Genomic DNA, 14,652 nt, shown 5'->3' with positions numbered 1-14,652 from the left:
AAACCCTTTCAAGGATTCAAAAATCCATACACTTTTACCTTCTTCTCTATCCTTAATTTCAACTGAATGCCAATCAGTCAGTCCTTAATAAGCCCTTTCTCGCTTGTTCTCTCTTCCCTCTCTTCTCTCTCAAAGCCAAATATGGGTGATCTTCAAGCACTGGTGTCCACGTCTATAGTATGGTGTCCACGTCTTATCCCTATGACTCAAAATGAATTAGCATTTACAACCACTTGGTTAGTATAAACAGGCAGAAAAATCAAGACAATCCTTATAACCAGAACCAATTGCTGGAATCACAAGATTCCAGGTAAAGACTACAGATGTCCCATTATCCTATAACCCTATTACTGGGTCTAGGCAAATGATAAAGAGACAGCACAGATCCACTCACTCATATACCTTTTATTCACGGGAGACCACTGATCCCTATTATTTCTGCCTATAATAATGATTGACAATTATTGAGCACTTAATCTGGGACAAGCACTGTTCTAAATGTTATATATGCATTACCTCATTTAATCTTGTTCCCTGGATTATGCAATAAGTGCTAATTTTATCTTCATATTAAGAATGGAAAAAGTAAGTTACAAGGAAGTTAAGTAGCCTGCAAAGCCACAGAGTTAGTAACTGGCAATGCCATGATTTGAATGCAGCAGTCTGGTCCCTATATTAACCATCTCTCTAGAGGAAATGTGGATATTCTCTGGTGATAATAGTAGTTCTGACAAAAATTGTTCTTTTGAAGGATGAAATAGGAGGCCTATTCCCACGAGAAAATGAAGGAGTCAAGAAAAATGCAATTACCACATCTAAAATTGTTTCTTCACCACCCAAGTACAATACTTGAGTTTTTGTTTTGTTTTACTTTGAATAGGGTTAATAAGGTTACTTCCATAACAAGAATTTACCCAGAAATGGTAGTATATTAAACTATTGTCATCCATTACCAAGTTGGCTGTTCATCAAATTTATTAGTAAAATGAAGGAACACTCATATAACAGGAGAAAGGACACAAGATATGGCTTCCAAACTACACCAAGCTAAACCAGGAAGATGCGGGGAATTCACAGAGGTGCTGTGGGATAATTTTAAAATTTAATGGGAAACAGTATGATATTTGACATATATCAGTTGGCAGATGGAGTACTAGCTCAAGACATTTCACAATTTCAACATTAGATTTTACTGCATTATTTTTGATGACATCCTACATTTATCGTGCTGGGATTTTGGTAGTTCTTGTGATTAAAAAGCACATACTGGGAGTGCCTGGGTGGCTCAGTGGGTAAAGACTCTGCCTTCAGCTCAGGTCATGATCTCAGGGTCCTGGGATCGAGCCCCGCATTGGACTCTCTGCCCAGCAGGGATCCTGCTTCCCCCTCTCTCTCTGCCTGCTTCTCTGCCTACTTGTGATCTCTCTCTCTGTCAAATAAATAAATAAAATATTTTAAAAAAATACATGCAAGCTAGTCATTTAAAAATTAAAAAATAAATTTTAAAAAAGCACATACTGTGTGAAAGTCATTGTGGAGCATGAAATGATGATATCCAATCTGATTTTAAAAGTTTAAAAAGTTGGGGCGCCTGGGTGGCTCAGTGGGTTAAAGCCTCTGCCTTCAGCTCAGGTCATGATCCCAGAGTCCTGGGATCGAGCCCCACATCAGGCTCTCTGCTCTGCAGGGAGACTGCTTCCTCCTCTCTCTCTGCCTGCCTCTCTGCCTAGTTGTGATTTCTCTCTGTCAAATAAATAAAAAATATTAAAAAAAAAAAGACACCTCATTAACATAAAAAAAAAGTTTAAAAAGTTATATATCACTTAAGTAAGTAATTATGATTATTTGAAAGTGAAATACATATTTTCTTTTCATTTAGGTGTGTAGCTTTTTCCCCCCAAATTGCCACTACGTTGTTAGGATATAAAGAGTTTCTAAGATTTCCAGAGAAGATGGCCAAGTAAAAGGACCCTAAGCTTACCTCATTCTATGGATACAACTAGATAACACCCATATCAGTGTAAATAATCCAGAAAACAACCTAAAGACTGGCAGAACAAACCCTCCACATCTAAATGTAGAGAAGAGCTACACTGAAAGGGTAGGAAGGGCACAGATGTGATCAGGAGCTAAATGGACCTGTGGGTCTGTCCGTGGGAGGGAAGGTCACTGCAGGCATGGACAGAGGAGAGAAACACACTCTCACATAGTGGAGCCCACATGGGGAAGATGAATTTGGCTTTGAAAACCAGAGGGGCCAAATTTCATGAGTTCTTACACTTAGCAGGGCTTAAAACCTGGAACTTGAAAAATCAGCAGGCTCGGGGCACCTGTGTGGCTCTATCAATTAAATCTCTCCCTTCAGCTCAGATCATGATGCCAGAGTCCTGGATCAGAGCCCCATGTTGGGGTCCCTGCTCAGCACGGATTCTACTTCTCTCTCTGCCCTCCCCCTGCTTGTGCACACCCTCTCATTCTCTATCAATCAATCAAATAAATAAATAAACAAAATCTCTAAAAATAAATCAGCAAGCTCATAGGAGAGCCAGGAGGGCAAGAGGAAACTGAGTCTCTGCACTTTAAAGAGACAGCATTAGATGTTGGTGAGGATGTGGAGAAAGGGGAACCCCCCTACACTGTTGGTGGGAATCCAAACTGGTGCAGCCACTCTGGAAAACAGTATGGAGGTTCCTCAAAACATTGAAAATAGAGCTACCCTACAACCCAGCAATCACACTACTGGGTATTTACCCTAAAGATACAAATGTAGTGATCCGAAAGGGCACACGCACCCGAATGCTTATAGCAGCAAAGTCCACAATAGCCAAACTATGGAAAGAGCCTAGATGTCCACCAACAGATGAATGGATAAAGATGTGATACACACACACACACACACACACACACACATATTGGGGGCACCTGGGTGGCTCAGTGGGTTAAGCCTCTGCCTTCAGCTCAGGTCATGATCTCAGGGTCCTGGGATCAAGCCTACACTGAGCCTACACTCACACACACATACACACACACACACACACACACACACACACACACACATAAAAGAATACTGTGCAGCCACCAAAAAATGAAATCTTGCCATTTGCAATGACGTGGATGGAACTATAGGATATTATACTAAGTGAAATAAGTCAATCAGAGAAAGACAATTATCATATGATCTCTCAGATATGAGGAATTTGAGAGGCAGGGCAGGGGGTAGTGGTGGGTAGGGAGGGAAAGAAATGAAACAAGATGGGACCGGAGAGGGAGACAAACAATAAGAGACTCTTAATCTCAGGAAACAAACTAAGGGTTGCTGGGGGTGGGGGGAGGGAGGGATAAGGTGGCTGGGTGATGGACACTGGGGAGGGTATGTGCTATGGGGAATGCTGTGAACTGTGTAAGACTGATGATTCACAGATCTGTACCCCTGATTGAAATAAAAATTATATGTTAAAATAGAGAGAGAGAGAAAGCGCATCACAAACAGCCCTGCAGAGATACAGCACAGAAGAAGCAGTTTGAAAAACACTTGGGGTATATGGGAGAGAGATTTGTTTGCTAATCTCAGAGCACATGCTGGAGGGGTAGGGATCATTGGAAGACTTTTCCAGGAACAGAGAAGGTATAAGTCACCATTTCCCTCTCTAACCCCCCAGCCTAGACCCATGGATACCTACAGGAACCAGTGTGCCGCCAACACTTGCTGCCTAACTTGCTAACAGTGATCCCCGTGCTAGCCCCAGACTGGGTCACTCACAACACAGGAGCCAAACTCTGGCCACAACAGACAATGAGAGCCATTGCAGACAATTGAACTAATTGAACTGAAGGCAAAGGTAGCTCAGCAATAACAGCAGGATGCATGCAGCACACAGACACCCTGAAACTCCAGCTTCTGGTGAACAAGCGACATTGCACTGCAGGACACTACAGGACCTCTTCTTCATAAGGACAGTACTTTCAAAAGTGGAGGATGTAGCTGAATTTCCTAACATATAGACAGAGACACAGACAGAAAAAAATGAGGACACAGAGGAATATGTCCCAAATGAAAGAACAGGGCAGAGGTGCCTGGATGACTCAATCGGTTAAGCATCTGCCTTCAGCTCAGGTCATGATCCTAGGGCCCTGCAATCAAGCCCGTCATTGGACTCCCTCCTCACCAGGGAGCCTGCTTCTCCCTCTCCCTTTGTCTGTTGCTCCCCTGCTTGTGCACTCTTTCTCTGTGTCAAATAAATAAATTAATTAAATCTTAAAAAAAAAAAGAAAAATGAAATGAAAGAATAGGGCAGAATCACCTGTAGCAAGAGACCTAACTGAAGTGGAGATAAGTAATATGCCTGATAAATAGTATTAAAGTAATTGTCATAAAGATATTCACTGGATTTGAGAAAAGAATGGAGGACATCAGTGGTAACCTTAACAACAACAACAACAAAATTAAAAAGAATGAATCAGGGGTGAAGAACTCAATAAATGAAATTCAAAATACACTAGGTAGAATAAACAGACTAGAGAAAGAAAATATCAGTAACTTGGAGGACACAGTAATGGAAAGCAGTTGAGCTGAAGAGATGAGAGAAAAATAATAACAAAAAATGAGAATGGACTTAGGGAGCTCAGCCAGATCATCACATCAAGCATAATAACCTTTGCCTCATAGGGATCTCAGGAGAAGAGAGAGAAAAGAGGGCAGAAAACTTATTTAAAGAAATAATAACCCAAAACTTCCTAAATATGGAACAGAAATCCAGATGCAGGAGGTACAGATGGTCCTCAAAATCAATACAAAAAGGTCCACACCAAGAACGTAGTAATTAAAATGGCAAAAAGTAGTGATAAAGAGAGAATTTTAAAAGCACTAAGAGAAAAGAAAACAGTTACATACAAGGAAAATACCATAAGGCTATCAGCTGATGTTCTTAGCAGAAATTTTGTAGGCCAGAAGGGAATGACATGATATATTCAAAGTGCTGAAAGAAAAAACCAGCAGCCAGGAATACTCTATCCAGCAACGCTATCATTAAAAATAGAAAGAGAGGGGCGCCTGGGTGACTCAGTGGGTTGAGCCTCTGCCTTCAGCTCAGGTCATGATCTCAGGGTCCTGGGATCAAGTCCCACATCAGGCTTTCTGCTCAGCAGGGAGCCTGCTTCCCTCTCTCTCTCTCTGCCTACTTGTGATTTCTGTCTGTCAAATAAATAAATTAAAAATTAAAAAAAAAAGAATAGAAAGAGAAAGAGAGAGTTTTCTAGACAAATACAAGTTAAGGGAATTCATCACCACTGAAACAGCACTACAAGAAATGTTAAAGGGGATTCTGAGTAGAAAGGAAAGACCACAAGTATAAGTAAGAAAAGTAGGAAACATAAAAGCATCAAAAATAAGTGTATCTATAAAATCAGTCAGGGGATTCAAAAATAGAAGAATGTGAACTCTGACACCATATACCTGAAACATGGGGAAGAAAGGAGCAAAGAATGGGTTCAAAGTAAGCAACCATCAGCTTAATATAGACTGCTATATGCATAAGGTATTATATACAAACCTAATGGTAACCACAAACAAAACCACTAATTGATATGCAAAAAATAAAGACAAACGAATTCAAGTATATCACTAAAGAAAACTAGTAAACTGTGAGAGAAGAGAGGAAGAAAGAAAGGAACAAAGAACTACAAAAACACCCATAAAACAAGTAACAAAATGGCAATAAGTACATACTTATCAATAATTGCTTTGAATGTAAATGGACTAAATACTCCAATCAAGATATAGGGTAATGGAGTAATAAAAGAACAAGACCCACCTTTACGCTACCTTCAGGAGACTCATTTCAGCCCTAAACACACAGGCAGATTGAAAGTGAAAAAATGGAAAAGCATTTATCATGCAAATGGAAGTGAAAAGAAAGCTGTGGTAGCAATACTTACACTGGACAATACAGACTTTAAAAAAAGAGTGTAACAAGAGACAAAGGACAGTACATAATCACAAACAGAAAATGCAACAAGAAGATACAAAATTATAAATATTTATGCATCCAATATGGGAACACCCAAATACATAAAGCAGCTAGAAACAAAAATAAAGGAAATAATTGGTAATAATACAAATAATAGTAGGGGACTTCAGCACCCCACTTACATCAATTCATAAATCATCCAAATAGGAAATAAACAAGGAAACAGTGTCATCCAAATAGGAAATAAACAAGGAAACAGTGGCTTTGAATGACACACTAGACCAAATGGATCTAAAAGATATATTCAGAACCCTCCATCCTAAAACAGCAAAATACACATTCTTCTCAAGGACATTTGGAACTTTCTCCAGAGTAGATCACATATTGAGTCACAGTTAGAGTCTCAACAAATTCAAAAAGATTGAAGTCATACCATGGTTCTTTTCTCACCACAATACTGTGAAACTAGAAATCAACCACAAGAGAAAAATCTGGAAGAATACATACACATGGAAGTTAAATAACATGCAACTAAACAATGAATGGGTCAACCATGAAATTAAAGAGGAAATTAAAAAATACATGGAAACAATTGAAGAGGAAAACACAATTGTCCAAAATCATTGAGATACCATGAAAACAGTTGTAAGAGGGAAGTTTATAGCAATACAGGCCTACCTCAAGACAGAAGAAAAATCTCAGAAAACTTTACATGCAAAAGAGGTAGAAAAAGAACAAACAATGCAAAACCAGTAGAAGGAAGGAAATAATAAGGACTAGAGCACAAAATAAATGAATTAAAAACTAAAAATCAGTAGAACAAATCAATGAAACTAAGACCTGGTTCTTTGAGAAGATCAACATAAAACTCTAGCCAGAATAATCAAAAGAAAAAAAAAAGAGAGAGAGAGAGTAGTCAAATAAACAAAATCAGAAATGAAAGAGGAGAAATAACAACTGATACCACAGAAATAAAGGATTATAAGAGAATATCATGGAAAATTATATGCCAAAAAATTGGACAACCTAGAAGAAATAGATAAATTCCTGGAAACATACAATTTTCCTAAACTGAATCAAGAAGTAATAGAAAATTTGAACAGACTGATTACCAGCAATGAAATTGAATTGGTAATCAAAACAAACAAAGTAAAAAAGAGAGGAACCAAAAAAGAAACTCTTTCCTATAGAGAACAAATCGATGGTCACCAGAAGGGAGGTGGGTGAGGGGATGGGGGAAATAGGTGATGGGGATTAAGAGTGCACTTACCTCCATGAACAGAGTAATTGATGGAATTGTTGAATCACTATATTGTACAGCTGAAATCAGTATAAATAACACTGTATGTTAACTATACCAGAATCAGAAAAAAAAAAAACAGCAAAAAACACCACTTACAAAATTGTTTGAAATTAACTACTAATTTGTTTGAAATTAAGAGCTTCTTATGGCCTGGTAAGGGGAAAGTAAACACAATTACTGAGACACTAAGTGATCTGTGAACAGAGGAATTTGGGGAATTTCAGTGAACTGATTACAACACATATTTATTTTGTGGGTAGAAGGTAGAAAGAGGGTCAGTCCAATATCTGAGCTGGCAGGCATTGCACCATCTGAATGGGAAGAAAGTGTTGCAGAACAGAAATGGAGCAGCCCTAAAGGACAACTTTAGGACAACAAATCACCCATGAGTACATTAGACTTCAAGCTCTATGAGGAAAGACAGAGACCATGTAAATTTAATTCTCTTGTGGTTTCTCAGTTTCTAGCATATTTTCTGTCAGAATAAACATTTTCTGAAGGAAGAATGAGTGGAATCTTTTTGTCTAGCATTATCTCAATAGTTCAATTTGGCCAGCTGGCAAATAAAGTTGTTAACTGTCCTCCTTGTCTCTAGCAATCTAAAATGGAAAGATCCCATTTGATTATATCACAGCTGATAAGCACTGCTCTCTTAGCCAACAATGAGTGCTTCCTAGGACTTAGGGACGCCTTTACCCTGATACTACTTCCCACCTAAGCTGGGGATACCAAAACAACTCTTGGGAACTAAATTTAATATAGGCTCAAAACCACTGATGAATTGGGAACACTGTCACTGGGGACATTGACATTGATTCATTGTTTTTTTACCTTTTTTGCCTTGGTTAACTTAAGTAAAATTGTAAGTGGTGTTTTTTGCTGGTTTTTTTTTTTTTTCTGATTCTGGTATAGTTAACATACAGTGTTATTTATACTGATTTCAGCTGTACAACTTACCACAGCCTTTACTTGCTAACCAATTGGTCTGTAGCTGGGAACCCACTTTTTTTTATACTTGAGAAATACAAAGGGATAGAAGCAAATTTCTTCAATGCGGTATAGGATATTAAAGAGAACGCTATACAACATATCAGACATATGGCAGAACAGTTGTAGTGTTTCCTTTAAAAACAGGAACAAGATAGCATGACTCACTATCAGTATTTCTATTTATCATGGGCCAGAGGTCCTAGCAGTGTAGAAAACAATAAAAGGAATCACAAAGTATAAGTTTTGGTAAGTTCAAAACAATAAGTTATTTACACATGATGAAATGGTCTATATAGAAAACTAGAAAAAGTAATCACAGATAAATTCTGAGCACTATCTTAGAAAAGTAAGGTTACTGGATGTAATATTAATATTAAAGTTCATTTCTATAGGCCAATATCCAAAAAACTAAAAAATACAATTTAAAATCAAACAACTTACAAGAGAAATTTTTACAAGTCAGTTTCCATTTTCAGCTTCTAGCATGATGGAGTAACAAGTACTTGTCCTAAAACAACTAGAAAACTGGGCAATTTTAAAAAAAAGATTTTATTTATTTACTTGTCACACATATATATATGTGTATATATATATATATATATATATAGAGAGAGAGAGAGAGAGAGAGAGAGAGCACGAGTAGGAACACAAGCAGAGGGAGTAGGAGAGGGAGAAGCTGGCTTCCCATGGAGCAGGGAGCCTGATGCAGGGCTCAATCCCTGGACCCTGGGACCACGACCAGAACCAAAGGCAGATGCTTAACCACCTGAGGTACCTGGAAGTCCTTCGGCAATGTTTTTAAAAACTGTCCTTAGGGGTACCTGGGTGGCTCAGTGGGTTAAGCCTCTGCCTTCGGCTCAGGTCATGATCTCAGGACCCTGAGATCAAGACCCACATCCGGCTCTCTGCCCAGTGGGGAGCCTGCTCCCCCCCCCCACTCTGCCTGCCTCGCTGCCTACTTGTGATATCTCTCTCTCTGTGTCAAAGAAATAAATAAAATCTTAAAAAAATAAAAACTGTCTACAAACATCAGACAATAAAAAGTGAATGACTTTTACCCTGGAGAGAAGCGAAAACAATGAGATGAGCTTTATGATCATTTTATCTCTCTTCCTGGGGACACTTTCTGGACCAAAAGAACAAGGAATGGAAAGCTAAGCAGAGAATAAACATTTTTAATGATTTGAGAAGACAGATACTGGGAAGGCTGAGGTCCTTGAACTTTGTGAAAAAAAAAAAAAAGGACCTATTCAAAGAAAGTGTTGTAGAATATTTGTAGGTGATTCCTTGAATCAGTTGCACAATATTAAGACACCCACGAAGAAAATGAAAATCCATGGTGAAATAAAATAACTCTGAGACAAATAATTCTCAGAGCTTTCCCAGGGCGGTGAAATAGTCACATTCTCAGCAGCTAGTGTGAAATTTGCTGTGCATCTAAATAATTCAGTTGAGAATCTCACAAGTGTCATACCTTAGAAATAGGACTACACAAGTCCTAGAGTAAATACCATCCTAGACTCATGCCACAAAGCCTAAAACTGGCTTCAAAAGAATCAAGCTGATCCAAGAGTACACTTAATGCCAGTCATAACACAATCCAACACTGGCTAAAGCAAGATAACAAATTTCCAGTACTTGGCAATGTAAACTTCACACTGTTGAAGCATCCAGTTCCTATTAATAGACATGCAAAGAGGCAGCAAAGTGTGACCTATAACTTGAATGGAAATAAGTCAATAGGAACAGACCCAGAAATTAGAGAGATGGTAGAATTTGCAGACAAACATTTTAAACAGCTGTTATACATATGCCCAAGGAATTCCAGAAACACATGAAAATGAGAAGAGAAACCAGTGCTACAAAAAAAAAATCAAATGAATATTCTAGTGCTGAGCAATATACTGTTGAGAATGAAAGCTTTACTAGAAGAGAAAAGCAGTGAGTTAAGTACTGAAAAATAAAGGATAGACTCTTTAAGATGTAGAAATAGAAACTGTCCAAACTGAGCTACAGTGAGAGAGAATAATGAATAAAGTTAGCAGACCATCAGGGAATCTGGCTAACATATAAATAATTATAATATCAGAAGAGAAGGAGGGCAAAAAAAATCAGAAAATAATGGCTGAAATTTTCCAATATTGAGTAGAAGTATAAACACAGATCCAAGAATTTCAGCAAACTTCAAGCAGGATAAAAACACCACCACCAAAGCACAGTGTGATCCAGTAGATGAAAACCATGAACAGAGAAAAAAATCATTCAATCAACCAAAAGAAAGATGAATACAGAAAGAGAAAGAATTCTTTTTTAAAATTTATTCATTTATTTTAAAGAGAGAACACAAACAGGATGGAAGAAGGAGAGAGAAAAATCTCAAGCAGAATTCTCACTGAGTGCAGGACTCCATGTGGGGCTTGATCTCATGACCCTGACCTGAGATCACCACCTAAGCCGAAACCAAGAGTCAGATTAGATGCTCAACCAACTGCGCCATGAGGTACGCCGAGAAAAAATTCTTTATAAAAGATGACAGATATTTGATCAGAAAAAAATGCATGCCAGAGACAGTGAGCTTTCAGTAAGTGCTGAAAGAAACAAGAAACTCTTAGCTTGGAATTTCATACCAGTGAAAACATTCTTTAAAAAAAGAAGGCCCAATGAAAACACAAAATCAATCAAATAAAAGCTGTGAGTGGTCATGCATTACAAAAACTTGCTCAAGGACATCTTCAGATTGAAGGAAAAATTATATCAGTCACAATTTAAAATTAATATGAAGAATATGTGGGTGAATAAAAGAGTTAGACTTATCATTAACTTACCACATGAAACAACAAATAAACCACATGAGTATATTAAAATTTGTCCTCCAAATACTGGACACTAGGTAATGATGGACATTGATCTCCAAGAATCAGAGAAGAAATCATCTGTTCCTTAATGTTGCCCTGGTACTGCCTAGAGCAAATCCCCAGGCCACAGAGAACAGGATGGGGGACTCGAGTGAAGCACAGCAGTCTCCCTGAGTTGAAGAGACGGAGCTAGTAGTCTGGGGAGGCCAAGACACCTAGAATTCAAAGGGATAAGTAGTGAAGAAGAGAGAACTGCACAGAGAGCTCGGTAACTGCAAAGCAATCTCCTAGAGTTTTGTTGCTGTTTTTTAAGATTTTTATTTGTTGACTTGAGAGAAAGACAGTGCGAGTGGGGTGGGGAGGAGCAAAGGGAAAGGGAGACCAACACGGGGCTCGATTCCAGGACCCTGGGATCATCACCTCAGCCAAAGACAGACATTTAACCCACTGAGCCACTCAGGTTTCCCCTCCTAGAATATTTAGCTAAATGTTGATCACTGCATATGTGTAAGGTTACAGAAAGAATCATCCAAAAGAATTACAGAAAAAAAAATCTTAAAACTTATAGAAGGCTAGCCATAAAACCCATTCCCACCATCCAGAGTGAACACTCTCAATCTCATAATTCAGAGCATTGGGTGGAGTTCTCAGAAGATTTTTTTTTGTTTCTGTTTTTGTTTTTACCTCAGGAACAGGAAAAAATAATGCTAGACTAAACACTGGTTTGGTGTCACCTAACAACAATAAAAACAATATCCAATGGGATCAAACTTTTTCTATGTAACATAAATATGCCCCAGAATGAAGCTCAAGAATATTTTTAGAAATGTCACCATATCCATCATCAAACAAGATGAAATTCACAATGGCTGTTATCCAGTCAGAATTAATAGGCATGCAATGAATAAGGAACATAGTAATGTAACAATGATGAACATTTATCAATCATAAATGACTCCAAATTGACATTATAGATTAAGTAGACAAAAATATTAAAACAGTTTTTAGTATAGTTCCCATATTTTCAAAAAGCTACAGAAAAGTTGAATATATTACACAGATACATGGAAAATATAAATAGACCCTAATAAAATTCCTAGAGATAAAATATCAATGTCTAAGATAAAAAATACACTGAATGTTATTAAGAGCAGAGCAGACAGTGCAGAATAAACGATTAGTGAATGCAAATGTTATAATAGAAACTATATCTGAAATGAAGCAGAGGGAAAAAATGAATAGGGCATATGTGCACTATAAAAAAAAACCCAAGCTGCCGATATATGTGGAATTGGAGTCCCTGAAGGAGAGGAGAAAGTGGGGGAATAAAAAGAATATTTGAATTAATGGCTCCAATGTTGATGCAAATAATCAACTTACAGTTTCAGGAAGTTAATGAACTCTAAGCACAAGACACATGAAGAAATTGACCCTAAGTTATGCTGTGATCAAACCATGTAAGCCCATCAATAAAGAGAAAATATTAAAAGCATTTAGAGGAAAAAGCATGCTTTATTATATGCTCCAGAAAAAAGATAAGGACAATGGTAGATTTCTTATTGAAAATAATATAAGCTATAACACAGTGGAGCATGAATTCTTTACTCAGTGAAAATTTCTTTCAAAAATGAAGGTGGAAATAAATACAAATGTAAAAAAATACAAATAAAAATAATGAAGGTGAAGAAAGCAGAGGGGAAGGAGACTTCCAGTATGGCTGAATGATGATCTTGGTAATTCCTGTCCTGGAAAAGCAGCACTAAAAATGGACAAAATTATTTTTTGAAAGACAGCTACTATTTAAAGACTATGGAAATTTGTCAAAGACATTAAACAATGTAAGAAGCATTTGAGAAAATGTACTAAATCTTAACAAGAACAATGAAAATCCATGGTGTTTTTTTTTATTTTTTATTTATTTCTTATTTTTTTATAAACATATAATGTATTTTTATCCCCAAGGGTACAGGTCTGTGAATCACCAGGTTTACACACTTCACAGCACTCACGATAGCACATACCCTCCCCAATGTCCATTAGCCCCCTCCCCCTCTCCCAACTCCCCTCCCCCCAGCAACCCTCAGTTTGTTTTGTGAAATTAAGAGTCACTTATGGTTTGTCTCCCTCCCAATCCCATCTTGTTTCATTTATTCTTCTCCTATCCCCCTAACCCCCCATGTTGCATCTCCATGTCCTCATATCAGGGAGATCATATGATAGTTGTCTTTCTCCGATTGACGTATTTCACTAAGCATGATACCCTCTAGTTCCATCCACGCCGTTGCAAATGGCAAGATTTCATTTCTTTTGATGGCTGCATAGTATTCCATTGTGTATATATACCACATCTTCTTTATCCATTCATCTGTTGATGGACATCTAGGTTCTTTCCATAGTTTGGCTATTGTAGACATTGCTGCTATAAACATTCGGGTGCACGTGCCCCTTCGGATCACTACGTTTGTATCTTTTTTTTTTTTTTTTTTTTATTCGACAGATAGAGATTACAAGTAGGCAGAGAGAGAGAGAGGAGGAAGCAGGCTCCCAGCGAAGCAGAGAGCCTGATGCGGGGCTCGATCCCAGGACTCTGGGATCATGACCTGAGCCGAAGGCAGAGGCTTTAACCCGCTAAGCCACCCAGGCGCCCCACTACGTTTGTATCTTTAGGGTAAATACCCAGTAGTGCAATTGCTGGGTCATAGGGTAGTTCTAGTTTCAACATTTTGAGGAACCTCCATGCTGAAAATCCATGGTGTTTTAACCTGGGGCTTCTCCCAACACAAACACCCCACTTGACTCCATATTGAAGAAATACCACCAGGGTAGTAGGAGGGGCTGAGATTATTTGGAGCACGGTGCAAAAAATTCCACATACAGCAATGTTGTTTTCCAGCTGAGGCCCCAGACACTATGGAGCAGAGAAAAAAAAAATCCCCACTTTTCCCTGTTTGAATTCCTGGCCTTTGAAATCCATGAGTCACAATCAGTGGTTGCTTTACATCATAAGTGTTGGGTTAATTTGTCACACAGCCATACTAACTGAAGATATCTGTTCCATGAAAACCTCCATAAAAGGGAAACCAAACATGGCAGTGTTTTGAGACCCAGATGTGAGGCCAAAGTTGGAAAAGCCTTAAGGTTATCAGAAGAAGCATGAAGGCCATCATAAAATGTGTCACTTAAGGCTTAAAGGAAAGTGAGGAACTTGTTATTGGAACACGGAGGAAAGGAAAACTTTGTTCTGAAGTGGCGGTAAGTTTAAACACAATGTCATCCACAGGTATCTGGAAAAGAGAAACTATATATGATAAATTGGATGATGCAACTAAGGAGATTTGAAGCAGGGTATCAAAGGTGCCATCTAATATCTTGTTGCTTATAGAAAAATGTTAGAGAAATAACTCTAAGGAAAAACTGTTAAATACAAAGAAATGTTCAAAAACTGTAACTTACAGGCTTTTCAAGATTCTAGATTTAAAGAAGGATTTCAGAGAAAAGAGAGAGAAAAGAGAAATGCATAGTAAGATTATAAGATCCT

The sequence above is a fragment of the Meles meles genome, chromosome X, assembly GCF_922984935.1.
Source record: "Meles meles chromosome X, mMelMel3.1 paternal haplotype, whole genome shotgun sequence".
Lineage (NCBI taxonomy): Eukaryota > Metazoa > Chordata > Mammalia > Carnivora > Mustelidae > Meles > Meles meles.
The sequence above is the reverse complement of the archived record's forward strand: the minus strand, read 5'-3'. Positions refer to the sequence as shown.